This window comes from Lolium rigidum, chromosome 3, assembly GCF_022539505.1.
Source record: "Lolium rigidum isolate FL_2022 chromosome 3, APGP_CSIRO_Lrig_0.1, whole genome shotgun sequence".
Taxonomy (NCBI): Eukaryota; Viridiplantae; Streptophyta; class Magnoliopsida; order Poales; family Poaceae; genus Lolium; species Lolium rigidum.
This window is the reverse complement of record NC_061510.1, coordinates 317333961-317360563: the sequence shown is the minus strand read 5'-3', so window position 1 is coordinate 317360563 and position 26603 is coordinate 317333961. Positions and strand designations below refer to the sequence as shown.

The following is a 26603-nucleotide window of genomic DNA, read 5'->3' as shown; positions in this document are numbered from 1 at the left end:
ATAAGAGAACAATTGACAATGAAACTTCCAATTACTTCGAAGGCAGTGGCCAAAACATAAATCTATACGGTGGTTCAGCTATTGGAATATGGGTACCCAACATTAATATAGCTTTGAGCTACTTCGCCTCTTATCAAAGATATTAGTCACAACCAAGATAAATACACTGCAAATAAAAGAGTGTTTCACCATGCATTATCAATTTTATTAACACACCCAAAACTCTGAACTCTTCCCTAGACAAGACGAGCAAATTCAATTCATGTCGTGGAGCTTGTCGCTAGATTGCGCAAAAAGCCACATAATAAAGCAACAATTCTTGGCCATAGCCAACTGAACTATAGAAAGTAAATTATGGAATACACTTAAGTCTCCATGGATGAGTGTCATCGTATGAATACAAATTAATCATGTATCAGTCTCCCTTAAAATACATCAAATACTGGAAACCGCAAATACAAGAGCATTCAAAAGTGTTTGTATCAATTATTACGGTTTAAAATTTTGGTTTTGGTGGAAGCAACTAAGTTCAGTTGCTTCCTTTGGACCAGCTAGATATGGCAGCAGTTCATCCGAAGAAGGAAAAAATCACTAAAGAATCAGCACCAACAGTTACCCTACTTCTAATGTTATTCTTAGTTTAGATCAATTTGTCACCCAGCTCAGTTACTTGTATCGTGCACTGCTTCTTTGTTGTGAGGATGGGACAATACAGTTAGGTAAACAACAAGATTATATATGTAGCAGTTATAAAAGAAAAATATTGTGACACGGGTCACACGAACCGTTTTCAGATTCGTCGTAGTATTCCTGGAACCAACGTTTTGCTGCTTAGTCTGATGTTGCTGCTTAGGCCGAAATCAACTGCACACGGGAGGAACATTACCCAGAGTAAAACGAAGAAGAATGTCTCCACAGAACGTAATCAGGGGTACCAGTAACTTACACCAAGAAGTTTCTTTATGTCCTGGCTCTGAAGAAATCATGTCTGTCCTCTGCACTCTGGTACCACCACTTTGTGAGCAACTGCGAATCTTGCGCTGATCGGCGTCTGAAGAAATCATGTCTCTCCTCTGCTCTCTGCTACCACCACTTTGTGAGTAACCAAGAATCATGTGCTGATCGGCGTCCCTGCTAGGTCCTGGCGTCCTGGTCGCTAGTTTGGTCATCCTCCTAGTGGCTGTTTTGACCGTACTGCTGCAATTAAGGAGATGAAGATGAGTCCCTTTGAACAGAAGAATTGCATGTTATGTAGTAGTACAGACTACAGAGTAGAGGCCAATTTAATAGTAAAGGTTCAATGTTAGTACTGCAATCTCTAGAAGCGAACAATAAGAAAAAATGAGATAATGTTACTTGTATTTGCAAATACCTGAGATAATATTGTCGATCGGCGCTTGTTACCCATCGGATGTCCTTGCCACTCTTGCCGATCATTGTCATCGACTGAGCCGTCATTAACTCTAAGTGATCATCTATATTCTTGAATTTATCTAACATGGGAAATCTAATAAAAACCCTTAAAAATTGAGAATTCCAAGAAAGTAATAGATGGAACAACTAATGTTTATCAACGCTAGTTCTCCATTTCTTATCTTCTTTGTATTTATTGAAATATTTACATGGTCCAATGATCTTAAGCACATGGGCTGGTGAAGCAGATAAAAAATCGAACACATTACACCCCAAAATGCATTACTGTAACTGGGCAGAGGAGAAATCCCTCCATTCACACAAAAAACACAATCATGGTTTCTTTCCTGGGAAAATAGCATGTGATTACGGGTGCCATTTCATGGTAGAATATAGGGTCTACTCACAGATTAATATTAAAAATATGAACTACAATCAAAAGAGGAATTATGTAACAATAGTGAATAATTTACTAACAGTTTCTCTCAATACATCATGCAACCAACATTTTCTAAATCGAGCAAGGAACATATGTCACACTGCAATACAGAGAAACAAAAGGAGGACTTGGGTCAACACTGCAATACAGAGAAACCTGAAGAGAAGCAAACCTGAGATGGTGCGGATGTTAGAGCAGAAGCAGAGTCGGCAGATGTTCTGAGCATAGAGGAATTTCCCGTGAATGGGAGATGTTAGCCTAGGCGTGAAGGATGTACCCGCGAGCTTCGCAGAGAGGGACTTCGGGCAGATTCAGGTATATGGGAGTCAGGGCTTGGAAGACGAGCAACACAACAATCTCGACTCATCACGGCCGCTTGGAAACTTAGGGACGGGGCGAGCTGTGCAAGGGGGTACGGCGGCGGTGTTTCTGTCTGGATGATGATCTTGGCGACGCACGGAATACGCTGCGGTTCCACTACCCTTTCGCGTGAAGCCATCACCTCGGCACATCTGCCGGCGCATGTTTCCTGAGGCCACAGGCTAACGGCGCCGCCGGCTTCGGTGCCGTCACTGGCACCGCCTGCGCATGCGCTAAGGTCTTGGCGGCGGGACTCGGGGAAGAACTGTCGACTTAGGCGACCGCGAGAACTATGGCGTGTGAAACCCTAGCGAGGCGAGGGCATGGCGCCCGACTGGCAGGCGCGCAAGATCCTGCACGTCTACCTGAGAGTCCCAAGCCGGCCGGCTGTGAGAGGAGCTGGGGTGGCTCGCGAGGATTGAGCTTCAGTGACTTTCTCAGTCCATAAAGTCACTGACTTTGTGTCACTTACAAGTGGGGCAATGTGGAGCACTACATTATATGTGCCCCACATTGCCCCACTTGTAAGTGACACAAAGTCAGTGACTTATGGGCTGAGAAAGTCACTGAAGCTCAATCCGGCTCGCGAGGTAGGTGGCAGAGACGACGGCGGCACGCTCAGATCGGGTGGGAGAGAAAAATAATGAGGGGGAGGTTTCCATGAGCGGAGCAGAGTGCAGGATCGGACGGCGGTCTTTGATTTCGGAGAAGCAGATGCCTGGGTACATAGACAATGACGACGGAGTCCCTGCTTGGGTACTGGAAGCAGCGTTCCTGCTTGGTGCCATGGCGGATGGGAGCACCGGCTTGTGATGGTTGTGAGATTATTATTTTTTTCGAGAGAAGTAAAGGTATCTTTCATAATTGATTGCGGAATGGAGAGATAGGAGCATCATCCTGTGATTGATATATCTTTCCTAAATTGTACCGTGAGGTGGTTCTGAGAATGTTTCGTAGGGGCAAGGAAATATATCTTTCCTAATTTGATTGTATACATGATTGATACAGTGCGCTGAGAAAGAAAAGGATAGACGACTTGCCTTATAATTATATCACACGATTGGATGTTAAGCGGAGATCATAAGATTATATTGTATGGTCCGGATGATCCTAATCTTCTTCACCAAACGCGTTGTATGACGTACGACCAACTGGAATATAATAGTAAAGATTTATTGGTTACGTTGTATTTATCACTTAGCCTTCAAAAAGATGCATGACAAAAAGAGAAGAGATCAAAACCATTAATCACAACCTCAACTTAGGTCTCTAACAGTCCAAGAGTAACTAAGTTGCGATAGATAGATTAAAGCATACATCAATTCTGAACATACATGCCAACTCACCATCCTTATGGGACACTTGGAATGTGCTTGTTATTCACATTGTCTTGCTACATATAATGAAAGCGAGCCTGTAGTATATCAGGTTGTTCCCAATTTATGTACTCCACTGGGTGCGTCATCTATTTTAGAATTTTCAGTGATTCATCAAGTTAGGCCTAAACTTTTTTTTTTTAACAAAAGTCATTTTGGATCTGGGCACTAGTGCTCTCATTGTATTAAAAAATTGAAATTATATTTTTGTGTTTAAAAATTATGTAACAAAATTCTAAAAGGAGCTGATGATGTATCCCACTAACAGTACAAAATCTGAATAAAAAATGTGGATCTGCCAAGCATTATTTGTGTTTCCAATTTATTTCTAATTTATGTAATCCTCTAGGGCGTGTCCTTTGTTTTAGAATTTTTATGAATCATCAAGTAGGTATAAACTTTTTTTAGCACACCTTTACAAAATCCCAAATATAGGGTGACCATAACGGGTCATACACAACCTCCCAAATAGGCGGCGTCGCATTGGCATTAGCGTAAAATCCCGAAATGTTGCCAACCAATCAAAGTGGGCTAAAATAACGCCTTCACAGGTGCTTAAACAGACCTAGACTCGTTTTTTGTTCATGCAGCAGCTGGCGGGATAAAACCCGGAAACGGGAAAATCCAATACAGGCGACCAAACAAACCCAAAGCTTCCAAAGGGGCGGTTTTCACAAAATATTCGAACCAAGTGAGATGCAGTATGCCCGCATCGAGACGGGATGTTTTGTACATAATCGGATGGTTCTCTGCCTCGTAGTACATCAGTACACCTGAAGGAGCTAGTTCACAGCATATGCCCCGGATTCTTATCATATACGAACTTTAGCAAGTGGAGACTACTAATAACGGAATCACAGTAATGGTACGGGAACATCCTGCTTCTATCTGAAGGTAAAGAATTGAATGCAATTCCGAGTTAAAGAATTCTGAGTCCGAACACTGACTCCTTCTATCTGCTAATACGACCACAAAAAAGTTTCGGCGTATAACTCGATCATTCATCATTGGCAATCTGCCACTGTCATTGGTACGTGTCTAGCAAAAGAAAAGGTGCTTATCAGACGATTAGCAGGCTAGATGCTCGCCACGTATAAGAATCGAGATGCTCCGCCTAGTTCTTCCGAGGTCGGCCAAACAGGTGATATAAGTTCAATAAAATTTCGTTAAGCTCTTAATCGTGTTCGTCGAGTAAACATCGTACTGCCAGCTCTTCTTTTTTTGGATTTTATAACTCGGGACTTATCGGTAGAACTAGGGGTTCTAAATTTCATTCCATTTGCTTATTATTTACCTCATTGCTTCCCTTGTGTTCATGCACAATGGGATCAAAATGTAGCCTCCCATACATTACCCGTACATACCAGATGGACTTTAGTTTGCTTGCACTATGGATTCACCAAATTGCATAGGTTACGATTAGCACCACCAGAAATATTTGTGGTAGTTGAATTCTTGATGCTTCCCAGACCCATTGGTATATATCCCAGTTAGCACAACTTGATGCATAGTGCTTTGCACGAGTTTTTCTTTGTCTACCTAAGTTGCACCAAAATTTTCTCATGAGAGCTTATTTATACCAACTCACGGATGGATGCATTTACTTCAAATCTATAATAGGAATATAGGCATTGGTAGCCGCCATCAAAGTCGCTAAGATTGAGTAAGGTGGATTCATGTTAGTGAAACTTACCTGTTACATTATATGTTTCACTTGGGAGAGCCTTCAAAAAGATGCACGGAGAAAAAAGGGGAGAGGAAAACATTAATCACCACCTCAACTTAGGTCTCCAGCGGTCCAAAAGTAACTAAGTTGCGATCTATAGATTAAAACATACATCAATTATGAACACTAGATTTTGATGTGCGCCTTGGCGCACGACCCAGTAAAATTAATGTCAATATTTATTTTGTATACATTTATAAACATCAATGATAAGCAACATTAAATCAAGAGTGAATAATAATCCGTTTCATTTCCTCGATGCAGGAAGAATTGCCGGTTGATGAAGAGGAGCAAAATAACACAACATATCATGGATTAAACACACTGCAAATTATAAGTATCAAGTAGGAAAATATATTACTCGTAGGTACAAAGATATGGTTATGAGATAACATAGATAGACATCAAAGAGTCTGCTAGGCAGCTTGATAGCAAGCCAGAGAGGAATGAGGGATGGAGAAACTATGCAAAAAGATATGATATAACTTTGCTCACAAGTTAGTCTTCTCCAATAGCATGATGCTCGTACTTAGGCCATGGGGGCTGCACCTTGGGACTCGTGTGTAGGTGGTAAATGATAATAAATCTTTTTAGGTTTTACAAAATGTAGCGAACCATAGTAAAGCGAAACAACCATTTATATACAACCATGAAATCAAGAGGAAAATATATTATAGCAAGAAAGGAAGGAACACCGAAATCATCATCCACATAGGCAGTAGGGGTGCACCTTGGAGTGTGATCCGTGGAACTTGTGTCGATACACACTTTGTATAACAACGATAAAACTTAGGATGAACTTAGGTAAAGTACACAAAATTACAAACATAGTAGAAAACACTTATTTTAAGGCTTGAATTTCTTTGGTGTGTGTTTCCCGAGTTCACACCTGTAAATGATTCAAAAATCACTATACTAACCATGTATGAAAATCTATTATGACTAAGTGGTAAGTGTAGAAGACACAGCACCTAGTCGTTACAAAAGGAAGTGTAGAAACAACACGCATAGGTATGTACTTCATATGTAGAGACCAATCATTAAGGAAAGAACATGTTCTTTCATGTACATGGCATGGCCAACAGAAAATAAACACCTAATAGGTAGTTGCGTCACGAAAAGACGATATTCCTGCAAAAGAAAAGATAACTTAACAAACGGCTAAACTGAAGGCAAATAAAATAAATGGTGAAAGAACAGAAATTCAATTCGGCACATGGGAGCATATGCTCCTGCCGACGGAAAAACATTTTGAAATGGCAAAAAAGTTTGAACAAAAAATTTCGCGCTTACGTTTCGACATTTTACGTACGTACATCGAGTTTTGCCAAAAACCAACATTTTTGATAACTTGTGTGAAAAAGATAAAAAAACGTCACGTACACTGCAATTTTTTTGCACCAAAATTTGTCTTTTTTACACGCGACAGTAAAAATGTTAGTTTTCCGTGAGACCAATTTGTAAACGTGTAGAGCTTCGAGATGTACCTATTAAATTTTGTGTCCGAACTTTTCAATATTTTAAAAATGTATTTAAGATAAAATTTAAAAACCGGGAGCATATGCTCCCGGGTGCCAAAACACCACTCCCGTGAAAGAACACATACTTAATTAATGTTTAGTGCATTCTTTGTTGAAAATTATGAGGTATTATCTTCGAATATATCTTAGTTTAGAGTCACTTAAGTTTAGTTCAAGTTTTACAATGGTTGGTATTTTTAATAATCGTCCATCCACTCCGATCTGATGATGGAAAATGAATGAAAACAAACGGACATGACCATAGGTACATGATCAGAACCAAAATCATGTATGACCAAAATCTCTACTCCGATTCATATTACTTGATCTAGATATATTTTAGTTTAGCATCAAGTAATATAGATAGAAGGGAGTATATGAAAAGAAAAGAGCATCCTTTTAAACGGCCAAAGCATCCGGTGAAACTGCACGAATAACAGTGTGTGTTTTTTATTTGTCTTCTTCTCTTGGTCTCACTCATTCTCTCACTCGCTCTCTTGCTCTCACCCATTCTCTCGCTTGCCATGGAATATGTCGTCTCCTCGGTTTGACCTGGTGATTTGTCCCATCTCTTGCGATTTGTCTCGGTGATCTTTTCGCCCGACGATTACCGCAGCCACCAGCGGTAGGCGAGGTAGAAAGAGGGGCGGATCCGCGGCGTTGGAGGGGGGGGGGCGTGGAGGAGGGGCGGCGGGGAACCTCGGCTGTCCGCAGGCAGGATCGTCGGCTAGGGAGGAGGAGGGCGGCGGGAACCTGGGCTGGTGGCCAGCAGGAGCGTCTCGTCACTGGGGAGGAGCGGGTGTACACTATCCATGCTCTGCTCCTCCACTGCTCCATATGCAGCCGCTCTTCCGCGAGTATGGCTCCACGGCGAGGGTCATCGCGTGCATGGTGGCTTAGCCAGACCGCATTTTCACGACAGCAGGTGGCATCCATCCCGACCACGGGAGTCACTGCTGCCTGGTTGCCACCACAACGGCCATGTATAATGGTTCACTCCACTGACGCAGAGCAAACGGTCCGTATGTTTTTCTCTTTCAAACTTTCAGTTTTGCAGGTGTGGTACTGGGTATATGCAGCAGCTCTTCCAGCGAATAACTGATGATCGAGTTTGATTCATACTGACACAACATCCATGGACTCCTAAAATACAGCTAACACACCAGAAAGGTGGAACAGGGAACAGCGGTCAAAGAACAAAGAAACGTGTACAGGGCTATAGAGATTACGCACAGAGAAGAACAAAGGTATTACTATTATTATTGCATAGATAACTTACAATTTCTAGACCAGTAGAGAGAGATGTTGCAATTTTTTCTTTCCTTCTTTTTCACATAACAGTAACCTTAAATTCTAAAGGCTTCCTCACATAAAACCTGGGCAAGCGCCTTGATTTCTACTTTATCATTCCTGTATTTACCATGCTATATAAACTCTGTAAAAAAAAATCTCTGTACAAGCCAAGCCTGCTCTAATGGATAGGATGGTACTATGTGATTTCACGTTTTGGTGGCACTTTCCTAAGGATAAATAGAACCATAGCTGAAAGCACAATCTCGACCAGCTGCATAGCAAGTTAGTGAACCCACTCAGCAATCAGAAAATAGTTTGATTCTGAAGAAAAATAATAATCTATCTATTATATACTAAAAGCAATATAAGAGGTTTTAACGGAGACACAAGGTTAATCCACATACGCTTAAAATATATAATTCATTGATCTTATTTTTAACGGTTTAGATTTAAAGACGATAAGTGTTACGTAAAATTTGTCACGTGTAACCTGTCACGGAGTATGCAAACTTAGGTGGGCACGTTTCCCATGCATGTCTCACCTAAATTATTTTAAGAGTTAAATCTAAAAGATGCTGTTGGGATTGCACGAGAGATAATAGCCATGCAACATTGCAATCCGGTTTAACACGTTTAACATTGTATAAGTCAGCACCCAGCATTTTACAAGAAATAATAGATGTGTCCGCTGAAAGGGCCTACCGCGCAAGATTAGAAATCGATCATAACGCGTCAAGACGTGTCTCCATCGGACTCCAACGTTTCTTTGAAAAAACTGCATACATTAGTAATTCTCTCTTTAGTAAAATTTGTTTTTAAGTTTGTCTAAATTTAGATGTACGTAAACACTAAATACTGTTTATAAATATTTATATTTAGATAAAATTAAGACAACTTTCATGAAAAAGAGGGAGTAGTTGATTAATGGGACACAGAATTAAATATAAACTATGAATATGTACATATAAGTATTTAACACACAAGTAAACAATAAAAATATGCGGTGCAAAAGCAAAGTTTGGAAGAAATCCGAACCTGCAAATTTAAAAAATGAGTGGACTCCCGTAAGGAAAATATGAGCGTACAAAGCAAATACTCAAAGAAATCTGACCGGTACCTGAAAAGAAAAACTGATCTGACTGCCGTATTTCACGGGACAGGAATTTACGGATAAGATTTGCCGGTTTAAAACTTCACACTTTTGCAAAGAAAGAGTCCCGTACAGATAGGAATAGTTTGTGTCTTCCGGCCGACTACCACAACAAAAGTCCATGTCAAAACCAAGAGACATGTGTGGCCTTAAAAAGAAGTACACAAGCTTTGTTCGTTACATTCAAAAAAGAGGCAAGTTGAAAAGTGGAAAGAATACACGCTAGCTAGAAATATGCATGTCCGCTGAAAATAATAAATATATACATATGCTTATACAATTGAGTATACCGATCAATATTTTGCGTAGTACGTGAGATGATTGCATGCAACTATTTGCGTACTCGCATATTACAACACAGACTATTTAAGAAGGGGTTTTTTCATGACAAATATTTTCAGTATCTCGCTAGAAACCGGTTTTCCGGTTACCGCCCTACCTAACACGGTATTTACATGATTTTCTCAAATTTATAGCATTTTTACAAATTTTGTACAAATCTGTAAATAGGTTTATCTCAAGCGATGTTTGGAAGCTATTCTCGAAAACTGAAAATAGTGTTGCATATCTGTATTTCTTTCCTGCCGAGAGGTAAAACATGACATGAGAGCACCTTTTGTGTATTTAATACGCTATGGCAACCTAACCAAGATCTCTTAACACAAATAATATTTTGGTTCGACTCAAATAAAAGTCAATTCTAGCTTCCTCCACTTGACCACTCACACGCACCCGCGCTATGCTCTTCCTGACTCATGACCACTACGCTTTGCAGTTGCATTAACAATATTTTGATGGCAATCAGTTGAACAAACTCTTCCGTATCTTCTTAGATACATGGCTATCAATGAGAAAATAACAACATCTTTAAATTTTAATTAAATTGGTTTTCACAACTATTTTTATCAATTATTTATAAAAATAATCATATGAAAAAACAAGGTCAGAGTGACATGTGTATGATGTGTCCATGACTAAGCCATTGTGTATTTTGTAATGAAGATAGTAAATAGGAGCGTTCCTTAACATTGATTGGAATAAGGACTTTCACTCATGTGCTGACATACCAAAAATATGAGAAATTATGAATGTATTTCTCAAACACATAAAGATGATGCCCTCGCATTTGCGAGGGCCACTGTGCTAGTTGCATAAATGATATCTTTCAAGCGCTCCAAGAACATTTAGCCAATGTTCTCTATTTCAAAGTATATGCTGATGCCCCTGATAATCCACTCCAATGGCCTCACTAAATTTATGAATCTGCAAATTCCAACGATACATATTTTAGTAAGTTCCCCAAACTACCAAATATCTTTATCCTCTATATCTCTCTCAAATCAGCACAACAAAATCTAGAAACAATCTCAACTATAAAAATTCTGCTTGTGTTCCTTTTTTCTTGAAATACAACGCCAACAGCTAGCAAAACAAGAAAAACACGGCAGCACCTTCGAAGCTCTCTCCAGATCTGTCAAACTCAATGTGATGATACGAAATTGAGAAGTTTCTTTCCGTGCTCCTCCCTTTAAAAGGTTAAATATCTTTCAACCTGGATAAAATTTGAGGATCAGCAAAGCTTAATAATACGTATTCAAGGTGGAGAAAAATCATCTTGCATGTAAATTCTGCATGCAGCAAACTATATTGGATGGCCTTTTATTGCAATTGAGATTTAAAGTCATCTTGTTATATAATGCACCGTAACCGTCAGCTGTAAACACTCCAACGTGCAAGTATAAATGGGTGAAAGAAAGGGGGGATCAAGCCAATGAACTCAGTGGTGAATGGGTTCCATTTGTTCTCCCATAATTCACTGGCATCACTGATCGATGCAGAAGTCTATATCAGTATTCAGATAGTCTAGGACAGAAGATTCCTCTCTCTCTGTTTTCTCTCGCCACCTACCTTCCATTTCATCCCCTTTCTCTCTCCCGAGCAAAAGGACAAGCTCCATGTCCCATGATTCCCCCCGTACTACATCTCCACCCCAGCTTGGAACAGAGCTATGGCCACTGCCAGCCTCAGTCCATGGTGCGGTTGGCCACCAGATCCCCTTGATGCTCTTCCTCGATAAGCACATGCGCGCGGTTGGCCACCATATCCCCTCGCTGCTCTGCCTCAGTGACTATCAAGCAGAGCGGTGCTGCTTGTTCCGCTGCAGCATATGTGTGTGGTGGATGCCGACGACGGTGTGGCCGTGCTGTACTCACAGAACGCACCCATTCTTCTTCAGCGTGAACTTGCAGGTGTGGAGTGGTTAAGTAGATGGGGCAGCTTCGGCAGGGCTTCCATGCTCTTCCGTCGGTGGCCATCAAGGTGGCAGTCACGGCCATCTTGACCGGCGACATGGCCGCCACAGCCTCCTTCAGATCGGTACGTTTTCCTCTACTGATTTGATATAAACACTCATGTTTTTCTAGGTTTGTCTTTTTGAGGGTCTGTGTCTTGATTGTGTGTCAAATAATTGATAAGATATCGAAATGGTGTCACTTTGAAAATAACTGTCCATTAGTTCATCACTTTGAGATTCACACAATAAAAATTGCATGCGTGAAAGAAACAATAGACTGGACATTATTATTACACAGCTTAGCTGTAATTTAGAAAAACGAGCTAGGTGAAAGGTAAGCATGTGGAGGAGAAACTGATCAACTTACATACAATGGTATGGGCTGACATGCTACATAACTACTGTAAACTGAATGTGCACAAGTTAAAAGCAAACCAGTCAGACATGTGTGCAGCGTTCATTTCATCGATGGAAGATTACAGTGTTCATTTCATCGACTGGTGTACTTTTTTTTTTGCGAATACGCAGGAGATCTGCGTATCATTGTATTAAGCTTAGAGACGGACCAAGATGTCCAAGATTACAACGCCGGGTACAACCAAACCAGCGGAAACCACCAGAGCCGACGATGCTTAGAACGCCGGCAACACACCTCGAGCTATCCTAAACCTCTAGCCGGCCTACCTCTACTGTCAAGCCAAAGCTGCCATTCTTCCGCAATAAGATCGACGGTAGGAGCCATGGCCGTGGGTTTACGCTCAAAAACACGGCTGTTACGTTCGAGCCACAGGGAGCGGAGGATCAGCATGATGACTGAGTTGGCCTTCTTCCTCTCACCTCGCGCGAAACGGGCAGTTGCTTGGAGCCGCCAATCGGCGATGGAGAGATCCCCTCCCGGTGTGATGTCTGGCAAGCCCAGCCTAGAGATCAAGCCGCTCCAAACGCCCTGCGCAAAGGGGCAGTGGAGCGAGAGATGGCCGATGGTTTCGTCGTAGAGATCACAGAGCGGGCAGATGACATGAGATGTCAAGCCCCGGCGCAGTCTACGGTCCGCTGTCCAGCATCTTCCACGCAAAACCAGCCAGGCGTGCAGCTTGTACTTGAGCGGAGCAAAGGAGTGCCAGATGAGGTGCGCACCGGGCAACCCTGTGGATCCGTGGAAAAGCATGCGGTATGCAGACCTAACAGAGAAACGGCCATCTCCATTCCACTTCCAAGCAAAGGAATCATCAGCAGGAGAGTCAAGCTGCGTGGCCGCGGCGTTGCTGACTTGCATCCACAGTCTGAGGTATTGGACGACGGCTGTCTCAGGATTACACAGAGGAACGACGAATTGAACAAAAGTTGGGACAGCAGATTTTGGAAGGAACTAAGCTTGAGGTAGAGTATGATAAGAAACCGAATGGTAATGAAATTAGTTTCTAACACATAAAGACAACATGCTCTTCTCAGATAAATTACTGACATGAAAAGAATTGGAGAAGAAGGATCACACCAATAGTATGTCTATATGCAATATACGACCTAAACCAGATCGAGACAAACCTCGGTAAGGAAAAATGGCGCATCGGACGTAGAAGCTCCATGTTGCCATTGAGCGCACCATTAGAGATGGTCCAGTTGTTCTCTTCATTGTGGAATCCACCGCCGAAAAGCTTGTCCCTGCTTGGAATTCAAAACAATCGGGGTGAGAAAACCAATTGCAGCACAACAAAAACAAGAATAGTATGTTGATAGCATCATTGCCCTCAAACTTATATGTGAGCGAGTTCCTCTTAGGTCACATCTCCTGGTGTGTATCCATGGAATGAAATTAACATGACCAGTATTAGCAGTCATAGCTTGGCTCATAAGCAAGAGCGCCCAGCGGGATCATCCATCCAATGAATACTGAACTTTCATAAAGAAAAAGCAGTGAAAATTAACGAATATCCCTAAAACCATGACTCGGGATGGAACAACAAAATCTAGCAAGAAAGCAATCATGTAAAATTATAAAGAAAGCCTCTAGGGAAACACTAAAATTGTCGAACACATGATTTTGGTGCACTAAAAAAGGTCTGAGGTGAACAAATTATCTGTGCTAGAAGAGCTCACCCATGTAAAAAAAATTAGAGATGCATTTAATTCACCAATTAGAATGAGGGAATTTCCTCGTTGGTACGGAACAAAAATAATTACTCCAACTTCCCTAAAACCCCCATTTCGAAGAAAAAAAACTTCCCTGAAAGCTAGCCATTGGTCCAAATGGGTCCTTTTAGTTATATTGCACAAGTTATTTAATGAAAACAACCTCAGAAATTTCTTGTGCTAGAGTGATTATAGGGGACAATCACTGGTTTTCCACGCTTTGTAACTGAGAAGATAACACAAATGTTATAAGCCTGTTTGAAAATGTTGTATTACCTAGGCAATCAGGCAAAATGAGATAGATATGAAAACCAAAAGAGCTCTTCACATCTACGCTAACAGCGAGCATGAGTTATGATTTTTCTACAGTGCACTTATGTCAAGAAAGTAGAATGCTCGACCACCAGGTGATCAGTCTGCATTATCAACACCCAACAGACGGTCTGAACTATCTGCCTCAGTTAAATTTGAGGCTCCATCCGAATGGACAGAGGAAAGAATCTACAATGTGTCCACTGTCTAGAGAAGATTGTCCATATTAAAATATTTGCACTATCCTTCTACTACCAGGCGGTCAGCCTGCACAAACCTGCACTGTCAACAATCATGGATAGGATTAAGCATTTCGTAAGGGAAAAAAAGGAAATTGCATAATCCAGACACTGGCGTGCTTATCTCTCTGCCTTGATTCTGAAATAGTATATTCTTATAAACCAAACACTTAAATAAAGCCCATCAGTTTCAGGTCACAGCGATTGAATCTTAAATAGCATATGCATCACTGAAATAAACCGCGTTTACTATCTTGCGTAATTTTTTTTAGGTTTGCTAAGAAAAGCTACTCTCCGGAAAATTCAGTAAAATTCAGTAAATACTAACACAATTAACACACCAGATAATAAGATTATTTGATACTTATATGTATCATTCAGAATTTAGAATATTTGTTACCTATGTGAATTACATGAAGCACCAGGAGAAGTTGATAAAAAAATAACTGAAAAACATCATAGAAGAGTACAAACCGAAAACATGAGCACACCTTATGAATCCAAGGTTGTCGCATTGATCCTAAGCCATATAAGCAAATTTGAAGTCAAATTACCAACAGAGTTTACCAATATGTCAGTGTTTCTTTACACCACAAGTACAGAACAAAAAATGTGTAGTTGGGGAGATATTTACGACAAGTTACACAAGAAGAGAATCAATAGCATTGGTCGGGGCTAAATTTTGTGATGACAATAGTATAGAAAAACTTAGTTTTCTGCAAAGAAATGCCAAGATTAAGCACCCCAGAAGATGATGACAGGCAATAGATAGACCCTAAAAAATTGGACACACACCTCATGTTCCTAGATATTCAAGTCAACCAGTTCAGAATTAGACCTGGCACTTATCTTGGCAGCAGATTGTCCCAGGAGTGGAATACTCTAGGCATCAGTGACTCTGTTTTGTATATGTAGACAAAAAGTAGGAACAGCCGGACTCGGTTACATGAACAAATTTATGTCCCTGAGCATATATGCATCAATTACCTTGTAAGCAGACAAAAACGGATCTGCACAAACAAAGATTAGATTTTTCCCGTACATTTGAGAGAGAACCTGATGGTCTTTGAAGAAACTCACTAGTAGCAAAAAACGAATATTTGAGCTTGCATAGTTCAATTAGAAAAGAGAGATACCGCTGTCATAGCAGCCTCCTTTTATTAAATTTAGACAATGGGCTGCTTTCCTAACTGTCTCTCGTCTAGCAGCGCCGTATCCATCAAGTTATTACAATCGCTTCCTTGACAACCTGCAGTTTCCTAAACTGGGTAAGAACACTCACATAGATTATTTCATCAACTTTGACCATGAGGGGTTGGGTTAGAAGAGGCGGAACCCTGTAGCCTCCCCTTTCAGCATTGCATAATTACAAATTAATAAGTTTTTGATTTCTTCTAGCTCTATCCACAATAATTCACACGAAGAAATCAAGTAGAGTAGGTACTCACCTAGAGCTTGCAGATTCAAGTATCACATAGATTAATTGTGTAGTGCGGCCTCTTTGGATTATTCTCACACACCTTGTGGAAACAGATCAAATATCATATATAGATGAGATTTATGGGGATTAAATAAAAATATGGTCAAAGGATAATTAAGGAGGAAGAGAGGATCACCTCGTCTCAATGCCATGGAAATGCGGCGGGTCATGATCCGTATGCCAAGCGCCAAAATCTATAACCAGATCACCCAAACCATAAATCGATCGTGGATCATGCAACCTCAAGTAAAATACCAGCAACACCAATCACAACCTAGTAGGCTACAACAAAGCTAGCATATCAACATCAGCACACCAGCCATCAAGCAGCTAGCGAAGCGCGCATGGTCAAACACAACAAGCAACCATGAGGAGAGCAAAACTTGGGACTTGGGAAGGTACCTTGCTAGGCGCTGGCAATAGGTGCGGTGGCGATGGCACATGATCTTTCCAAAAGCCAAAACTAACTACCAGCATTGGCTCTTTAAATAAGTAGCCACTGAAGGGGAAAGATAGGGATACTAATGTGTCCAAAGGAAATTATTGAAGAGATGAAATACTGGAACCGTGAAGCTTAAATCTGCAAACAAAAACAGATCCAAACATAGCAGTTAAATGCAAAGTAGTGCAGAACAAACAAAAACGGATCTTATCAATGCAATACCTCCTGTTATAAATTTGTAATTGCATAACATAAACAATCTTGCACTTCGGAATGATTCTCCATAATGCGGCTCAACACATTCTACAGAAGAACCCACAGTACCATGTAAGAATAAGGATAGAGGAGTAGTGGAAAAGCTACTGACAGTTGCTATGCTGACTAATAATGTAAGAATAAGGATAGATGAGTAGTGGAAAAGCAAATCACCTGGATATAATTTTTTCATCAAATCTGCTTCATCTAGAATACACCAGAATAGGAATAGCTGCTGGAAACAATAGCAATAACAGAAGCAGTAACACATTTTGAGTCAACAGAAGTTCATTTTTCAATCAACAGAATTTTAATTTGAAAGGACAACCTCAAGTTAAACTGAGCAAATCGAATTTTTACAGGGACAAATTGACTACATGGCTATAAATTGTTTTTTTTATTCAAACTGATAACCTACCCAAGAGATAATTGTCAATGGTCATCATATTTATAAGAAGAGCATGCCCTGAAATATCAGCAAAAGAACAGTGTTAAGGACCATCATAGATGATCAACGAATATATTAGATTTAGCAATCCTGGTCCAAAATAAGACAGGGTAAAACATATATAACTACGCGATTAATTGTCCCATAAAGTTCTGGACATCGCATATAATAAAATCAAGCTCACCATCTGGTTCATTCTTGCAATTCATCCATGGTCTCTCGACTGAGTGAGAAAGCGAAATACAAACCAGTAACCACAAACCATTGCACAAATCATCCATAGTCAATTAATTGTTTGTATCAATCTGCAGGTCTAGAAGGCGCACTTGCTCTCTCAAGTTCCAAGTGATGCACCATTGAGGTCCTGCCTCTAACACTGCAGGAGGACATTTCCGGACCTTGCCGGATCACTTGAGGCATGGCCGCAGGGATGTCCTGAGTGCTGAATCAGTGGCGGCTCTACACGGCTCGGCGTCCTCGTCCATCTCCGGACCGCCGTCTGGCCATGTTCTTCTTGCAAAAAGGGTATCAGGGTGTCAGTGAGGAGAAAGAAACGCAGCAACGGCCCAAAAGCATCAAAGCCCCCGCCGCTTTCCGGCTCCATTGATGGCAACAACCCATTAAAATCTGGACACGAATCAGCGGTGCCGTACCTCATCAGGTCGTCCTCGTTTCCATCTCTTTGGTGGCACCCGGTTGTCCGTCGTGGCCGTATAGCGCAAGGGCGCCTCGCCGCTGGCCACGATCGTCGGGGTGCTCAGCTCCATCGACGCCGTCGCTCCACCGGCGATGCGCTCCATCGCCGGCGCCTCTCCTGCGCGCCCGTGGCGCGCTCGACCGGCGCGCCTCCCCCCCGCGCTGCGCTCCACCAGCGGCGCCTCTCCCGCGCGCTCCCGCCTTGTCGCTCCACCGGCGGCGCCCTGGCGAGCTCATGGAGAAGGGGAGGAATAAATCGTGATGCAAGCTGCAGGTAGGGGATTGGCTAGGGTTTGGATGGTCGTGACCTGTTTTTCCCTTCGTCCTATTATTTTTTTCCCACAGCTGAGCCAATAACAACATGGCAAGTGGCCCAATCGGTGGAAACAAAAAGAGGCAACTGCCCAGCCCGTGCTTGCCTTGTGGCGGAACGTGGATGCCCTGTGAGGCCCCCGTTGGGGGGCATCAATTATACCTTCAAATGCATGCCAATTAACCATCCTTATGTGACACTTGGAATGTGCTTGTTATTCACATTGTCTTGCTACATATAATGAAAGCGAGCCTGTAGTATATCAGGCCATTGACATGTGAAACTGCCAATCATTATTTTTGTTGCCAATTTATATAGTCCTCTGGGTGCGTTCTCGGAGTGGGCTGATGTCTACGCACGCTTCTATTCCTGTAGATAGTGTTGGGCCTCCAAGAGCAGAGGTTTGTAGAACAGCAGCAAGTTTCCCTTAAGTGAATCACCCAAGGTTTATCGAACTCAGGGAGGTAGAGGTCAAAGATATCCCTCTCAAGCAACCCTGCAATTACGATACAACAAGTCTCTTGTGTCCCCAACACACCTAATACACTTGTCAGATGTATAGGTGCACTAGTTCGGTGATACGTCTCCGACGTATCGATAATTTCTTATGTTCCATGCCACATTATTGATGATATCTACATGTTATATGCACATTTTATGTCATATTTATGCGTTTTCTGGAACTAACCTATTGACGAGATGCCGAAAGGCCGGTTCCTTTTTCTGCTGTTTTTGGTTTCAGAAATCCTAGTAAGGAAATATTCTCGGAATCGGACGAAATCAAGACCCAGGTTCCTATTTTTCCACGAAGCTTCCAGAACACCCGGGAAGGACCAGAGGGGGCCACAGGCCCACCAGACCATAGGCCGGCGCGGCCTGGGTGTGGCCCGCGCCACCCTATGGTGTCGCCGCCTCTTCGACCCTCTGACGCCGCCTCTTCGCCTATTTAAGCCCCCTCGACCTAAAACCTCGAGACGGAAAAGCCACGGTACGAGAAACCTTCCGGAGCCGCCGCCATCGCGAAGCCAAGATCCGGGGGACAGGAGTCTCCGTTCCGGCACGCCGCCGGGACGGGGAAGTGCCCCGGAAGGCTTCTCCATCGACACCACCGCCATCTTCATCAACGCTGCTGTCTCCCATGAGGAGGGAGTAGTTCTCCATCGAGGCTCGGGGCTGTACCGGTAGTTATGTGGTTAATCTCTCTCCTATGTACTTCAATACAATGATCTCATGAGCTGCTTTACATGATTGAGATCCATATGATGAGCTTTGTATCGCTACTAGTTGTGTGCTACTCATGTGATGTTATTAAAGTAGTATATTCCTCCTGCATGGTGTAAAGGTGACTAGTGTGTGCACCGTATGGTTCTTGTCGTAGGCTATGATCATGATCTCTTGTAGATTGTGGAGTTAATTATCATTATGATAGTATTGATGTGATCTATTCCTCCTTCATAGTGTAATGTGGACGAGTGTGTGCACTATGTTAGTTCTTGGTTTATTTTGCAATGATCTATTATGCTCTAAGGTTATTTAAATATGAACATTGAATTGTGGAGCTTGTTAACTCCGGCATTGAGGGTTCGTGTAATCCTACGCAATGTGTTCATCATCCAACAAAAGAGTGTATGTAGCACATATGAGAAAGAGTTATTTATTATGCGATCAATGTTGAGAGTGTCCACTAGTGAAAGTATGATCCCTAGGCCTTGTTCCTAAATACTGCTATCGCTGCTTGTTTCTTGTTTTTCTGCGTTACTACTTGCTTGTTTACTTGTCCTGGGCAAAGCACTTTACGGTGTCGTTGCCATGCTACTCTTGCTTATTTATACCACCTGTATTTCACTATCTCTTCGCCGAACTAGTGCACCTATTAGGTGTGTTGGGGACACAAGAGACTTCTTGCTTTGTGGTTGCAGGGTTGCTTGAGAGGGATATCTTTGACCTCTTCCTCCCTGAGTTCGATAAACCTTGGGTGATCCACTTAAGAGAAACTTGCTGCTGTTCTACAAACCTCTGCTCTTGGAGGCCCAACACTGTCTACAAGAATAGAAGCACCCGTAGATATCAAGCTATTTTCTGGCGCCGTTGCCGGGGAACGAAGGAAAGCTACACCATTTCCTCCCTCGTCAACCACGCGCCAGTTGTGGACAGCAAGCTATTTTCTGGCGCCGTTGCCGGGGAGGAAAGGTAAAAGGTACTCACACTCCGGATCTCGGCTACTAAGCTATTTTCGCTGTTGTAAGTACTTGAAGCTATTTCCTTTAGATCCTGCAATTGCATCTTTTTGTTTCTTGTTTACACTAGTTTGGCATAATGGACGACAATGAGCTTCTTATTCTATTTCCTGATTTAAGACATGGATGGTTTGATGCGAAAATTAAAAAACCCAGGGAACATATTAGCATGAATACTTTGAATACCATTGTTGCTAATGATATGGAAAATTCTAAGCTTGGGGAAGCTGGCTTTGATGAGCATGATATTTTTAGTCCCCCAAGCATTGAGGAGAAAATTTTCTTTGATGATACTTTGCCTCCTATTTATGATGATTATAATGATAATGGTATTTTGGTGCCACCTACTATGGAGAGTAAATTTTGTTGTGATTATACTATGCCTCCTACACTTGATGAGAATAATAATGATAGCTACTTTGTTGAATTTGCTCCCACTACAACTAATAAAATTGATTATGCCTATGTGGAGAGTAATAATTTTATGCATGAGACTCATGATAAGAATGCTTTATGTGATAGTTATATTGTTGAGTTTGCTCATGATGCTATTGAGAGTTATTATGAGAGAGAAAAATATGGTTGTAGAAATTTTCATGTTACTAAAACACCTCTCTATGTGCTGAAATTTTTGAAGCTACACTTGTTTTATCTTCCTATGCTTGTTACTTTGCTCTTCGTAAACTTGTTTATTTACAAGATTCCTATGCATAGGAAGCATGTTAGACTTAAATTTGTTTTGAATTTGCCTCTTGATGCTCTCTTTTGCTTCAAATACTATTTCTTGCGAGTGCATCATTAAAACTGCTGAGCCCATCTTAATGGCTATAAAGAAAGAACTTCTTGGGAGATAACCCATGTGTTATTTTGCTACAGTACTTTGTTTTATATTTGGGTCTTGGAAGTTGTTTACTACTGTAGCAACCTTTCCTTATCTTAGTTTTATGTTTTGTTGTGCCAAGTAAAGTCTTTGATAGTAAAGTAAATACTAGATTTGGATTACTGCGCAGAAACAGATTTCTTTGCTGTCACGAATCTGGGTCTAATTCTCTGTAGGTAACTCAGAAAATTAAGCTAATTTACGTGAGTGATCCTCATATATGTACGCAACTTTCATTCAATTTGGGCATTTTCATTTGAGCCAGTCTGGTGCCCTAATAAAATCCATCTTTACGGACTGTTCTGTTTTGACAGATTCTGCCTTTTATTTCGCATTGCCTCTTTTGCTATGTTGGATGAATTTGTTTGATCCATTAATGTCCAGTAGCTTTATGCAATGTCCAGAAGTGTTAAGAATGATTGTGTCACCTCTGAACATGTTAATTTTTATTGTGCACTAACCCTCTAATGAGTTGTTTCGAGTTTGGTGTGGAGGAAGTTTTCAAGGATCAAGAGAGGAGTATGATACAATATGATCAAGGAGAGTGAAAGCTCTAAGCTTGGGGATGCCCCGGTGGTTCACCCCTGCATATTTTAAGAAGACTCAAGCGTCGAAGCTTGGGGATGCCCAAGGCATCCCCTTCTTCATCGACAACATTATCAGGTTCCTCCCCTGAACCAATATTTTTATTCCGTCACATCTTATGCACTTTGCTTGGAGCGTCGGTTTGTTTTTGTTTTTGTTTTGTTTGAATAAAATGGATCCTAGCATTCACTTTGTGGGAGAGAGACACGCTCCACTGTAGCATATGGACAAGTATGTCCTTAGGCTCTACTCATAATATTCATGGCGAAGTTTCTTCTTCGTTAAACTGTTATATGGTTGGAATTGGAAAATGCTACATGTAGTAACTCTAAAATGTCTTGGATAATTTGATACTTGGCAATTGTTGTGCTCATGTTTAAGCTCTTGCATCATATACTTTGCACCCATTAATGAAGAAACACTTAGAGCTTGCTAATTTGGTTTGCATATTTGGTTTCTCTAGAGTCTAGATTATATCTAGTATTGAGTTTTGAACAACAAGGAAGACGGTGTAGAGTCTTATAATGTTTACAATATGTCTTTTATGTGAGTTTTGCTGCACCGTTCATCCTTGTGTTTGTTTCAAATAACCTTGCTAGCCTAAACCTTGTATCGAGAGGGAATACTTCTCATGCATCCAAAATCCTTGAGCCAACACCACTATGCCATTTGTGTCCACCATACCTACCTACTACATGGTATTTCTCCGCCATTCCAAAGTAAATTGCTTGAGTGCTACCTTTAAAAATTCCATCATTCACCTTTGCAATATATAGCTCATGGGACAAATAGCTTAAAAACTATTGTGGTATTGAATATGTACTTATGCACTTTATCTCTTATTAAGTTGCTTGTTGTGCGATAACCATGCTTACGGGGACGCCATCAACTATTCTTTGTTGAATATCATGTGAGTTGCTATGCATGTCCATCTTGTCCGAAGTAAGAGAGATCTACCACCTTAATGGTTGGAGCATGCATATTGTTAGAGAAGAACATTGGGCCGCTAACTAAAGCCATGATTCATGGTGGAAGTTTCAGTTTTGGACATATATCCTCAATCTCATATGAGAATAATAATTGTTGCCACATGCTTATGCATTAAAGAGGAGTCCATTATCTCGTTGTCCATGTTGTCCCGGTATGGATGTCTAAGTTGAGAATAATCAAAAGCGAGAAATCCAAAATGCGAGCTTTCTCCTTAGACCTTTGTACATGCGGCATGGAGGTACCCCATTGTGACACTTGGTTAAAACATGTGTATTGCGATGATCCGGTAGTCCAAGCTAATTAGGACAAGGTGCGGGCACTATTAGTATACTATGCATGAGGCTTGCAACTTGTAAGATATAATTTACATAACTCATATGCTTTATTACTACCGTTGACAAAATTGTTTCATGTTTTAAAAATAAAAGCTCTAGCACAAATATAGCAATCGATGCTTTCCTCTTTGAAGGACCATTCTTTTTTACTTTTATGTTGAGTCAGTTCACCTATCTCTCTCCATCTCAAGAAGCAAACACTTGCGTGAACTGTGCATTGATTCCTACATACTTGCATATTGCATTTGTTATATTACTCTATGTTGACAATTATCCATGAGATATACATGTTACAAGTTGAAAGCAACTGCTGAAACTTAATCTTCCATTGCGTTGCTTCAATACCTTTTACTTTGAATTATTGCTTTACGAGTTAACTCTTATGCAAGACTTATTGATGCTTGTCTTGAAAGTACTATTCATGAAAAGTCTTTGCTTTATGATTCAGTTGTTTACTCATGTCATTACCATTGTTTTGATCGCTGCATTCATTACATATGCTTACAATAGTATGATCAAGGTTATCATGGCATGTCACTCCAGAAATTATCTTTGTTATCGTTTACCTGCTCGGGACGAGCAGAAACTAAGCTTGGGGATGCTGATACGTCTCCGACGTATCGATAATTTCTTATGTTCCATGCCACATTATTGATGATATCTACATGTTATATGCACATTTTATGTCATATTTATGCGTTTTATGGAACTAACCTATTGACGAGATGCCGAAAGGCCGGTTCCGTTTTCTGCTGTTTTTGGTTCCAGAAATCCTAGTAAGGAAATATTCTCAGAATCGGACGAAATCAAGACCCAGGTTCCTATTTTTCCACGAAGCTTCCAGAACACCCGGGAAGGACCAGAGGGGGGCCACAGGCCCACCAGACCATAGGCCGGCGCGGCCTGGGTGTGGCCCGCGCCACCCTATGGTGTCGCCGCCTCTTCGACCCTCTGACGCCGCCTCTTCGCCTATTTAAGCCCCCTCGACCTAAAACCTCGAGACGGAAAAGCCACGGTACGAGAAACCTTCCAGAGCCGCCGCCATCGCGAAGCCAAGATCTGGGGGATAGGAGTCTCTGTTCCGGCACGCCGCCGGGACGGGGAAGTGCCCCCGGAAGGCTTCTCCATCGACACCACCGCCATCTTCATCAACGCTGCTGTCTCCCATGAGGAGGGAGTAGTTCTCCATCGAGGCTCGGGGCTGTACCGGTAGCTATGTGGTTAATCTCTCTCCTATGTACTTCAATACAATGATCTCATGAGCTGCTTTACATGATTGAGATCCATATGATGAGCTTTGTATCGCTACTAGTTGTGTGCTACTCATGTGATGTTATTAAAGTAGTATATTCCTCCTGCATGGTGTAAAGGTGACTAGTGTGTGCACCGTGTGGTTCTTGTCGTAGGCTATGATCATGATCTCTTGTAGATTGTGGAGTTAATTATCATTATGATAGTATTGATGTGATCTATTCCTCCTTCATAGTGTAATGTGGACGAGTGTGTGCACTATGTTAGTTCTTGGTTTATTTTGCAATGATCTATTATGCTCTAAGGTTATTTAAATATGAACATTGAATTGTGGAGCTTGTTAACTCCGGCATTGAGGGTTCGTGTAATCCTATGCAATGTGTTCATCATCCAACAAAAGAGTGTATGTAGCACATATGAGAAAGAGTTATTTATTATGCGATCAATGTTGAGAGTGTCCACTAGTGAAAGTATGATCCCTAGGCCTTGTTCCTAAATACGTACTGCTATCGCTGCTTGTTTACTGTTTTACTGCGTTACTACTGCTGCGTTACTACTGCTTGTTTACTGTCCTGGGCAAAGCACTTTCTGGTGTCGTTGCCACTGCTACTGCTTATTTATACCACCTGTATTTCACTATCTCTTCGCCGAACTAGTGCACCTATTAGGTGTGTTGGGGACACAAGAGACTTCTTGCTTTGTGGTTGCAGGGTTGCTTGAGAGGGATATCTTTGACCTCTTCCTCCACGAGTTCGATAAACCTTGGGTGATCCACTTAAGGGAAACTTGCTTGCTGTTCTACAAACCTCTGCTCTTGGAGGCCCAACACTGTCTACAAGAATAGAAGCACCCGTAGACATCAAGCTATTTTCTGGCGCCGTTGCCGGGGAACGAAGGAAAGCTACACCATTTCCTCCCTCGTCAACCACGCGCCAGTTGTGGACAGCATTCGGCGAAGAGATAGTAAGATGCAAGTGATATGGATGAATATGAGTGGTAATAATAATCTGAAATAAATATGACAGCAAGTAAGCATGCAGTAGAACAGTAAATAAATGGTGATTCGATATTTGGAAACAAGGCCTAGGGATCATACTTTCACTAGTGGACACTCTCAACAATGATCACATAAATAAATAACTTCTCTTCACTTGTGCTACTTTCTCACACTCTCTTGTTGGATAACAAACACCATTCATTGTGTAGGGCTACAAGAGCACCCTCAAGCCGGAGTAAACAAGCTCCACAACTTCATAAAGGAATCACACACGATGCGCACCTTTGTCACCGTCACACCGTGGAGAGTAATTCCGGAGTTCATATTAAAGTAACCTCTAGAGTGCATAGTAATAGTTAACTTCATAATCTACAAGAGATTACAATCATAACCTACGCCAAGTACTACATGATGCACACACTGTCAACATTACATCATGGAGGAGGAATAGACTACTTTAATAACATCACTAGAGTAGCACATAATTAATAGTGATACAAAGCTCATGATCACATAAAGATCACACCATGGGAGAGAGAGATGAACCACATAGCTACCGGTAGAGCCCTCAGCCTCGGGGGAGAACTACTCCCTCCTCATCATGGGAGACAGCGATGGCGATGAAGATGGCGGTGGTGTCGATGGAGATGACTCCGGGGGCGATTCCCCGTCCCGGCGGCGTGCGGAACGGAGACTTCTGTCCCCGAAACGGAGTTTCGCGATGGCGGCGGCATCCACGGAGTCTTTACGGAGTCTCGTCAATTGGTGTCGGGTTTTTACGTCACGAGGGGTTTTATAGGCGAAGAGGCGGAGTCGGAGGGGCAACAGGGCTCCCTCACCACATGGCGGCGCGGCCAGGGTGGGACTCGCGCCCCCCTATGGTGTGGGTCCCCTGATACGTCTCCGACGTATCGATAATTTCTTATGTTCCATGCCACATTATTGATGATATCTACATGTTTTATGCACACTTTATGTCATATTCGTGCATTTTCTGGAACTAACCTATTAACAAGATGCCGAAGAGCCGATTCTTTGTTTTCTGCTGTTTTTGGTTTCAGAAATCCTAGTAACGAAATATTCTCGGAATTGGACGAAATCAACGCCCAGGGTCCTATTTTGCCACGAAGCTTCCGGAAGACCGAAGAGGAGTCGAAGTGGGGCCACGAGGCACCGCCACCATAGGGCGGCGCGGCCCGGGCCACGGCCGCGCCGACCTATGGTGTGGGGCCCTCGTGTGGCCCCCCACGTTGCCCTTCCGCCTACTTAAAGCCTCCGTCGCGAAACCCCCAGTACCGAGAGCCACGATACGGAAAACCTTACTGAGACGCCGCCGCTGATGACCCACAAGTATAGGGGGTGTATCGTAGTATCTTCGATAAGTAAGAATGTCGATCCCAACGAGGAGCAGAAGGTGTTGACAAGCAGTTTCGATGAAGGTTT

The 26603-nt window shown here is 42.0% G+C and overlaps 2 long non-coding RNA genes across 2 annotated transcripts; both read right to left on the bottom strand.

Moving 5' to 3' along the window:
* Window positions 1-15220: 15220 nt before the first annotated feature.
* LOC124699927 lies at window positions 15221-15905 on the bottom strand. Its single transcript, XR_007001566.1, has 3 exons — window positions 15868-15905; window positions 15700-15771; window positions 15221-15500 (listed from the first exon to the last, which is right to left on the bottom strand). It is a non-coding gene; the product is annotated as an uncharacterized LOC124699927 (long non-coding RNA).
* Window positions 15906-16602: 697 nt separating this feature from the next.
* LOC124699926 lies at window positions 16603-17271 on the bottom strand. The gene is made up of 3 exons (XR_007001565.1): window positions 17061-17271; window positions 16847-16894; window positions 16603-16660 (listed from the first exon to the last, which is right to left on the bottom strand). It is a non-coding gene; the product is annotated as an uncharacterized LOC124699926 (long non-coding RNA).
* Window positions 17272-26603: the final 9332 nt, after the last annotated feature.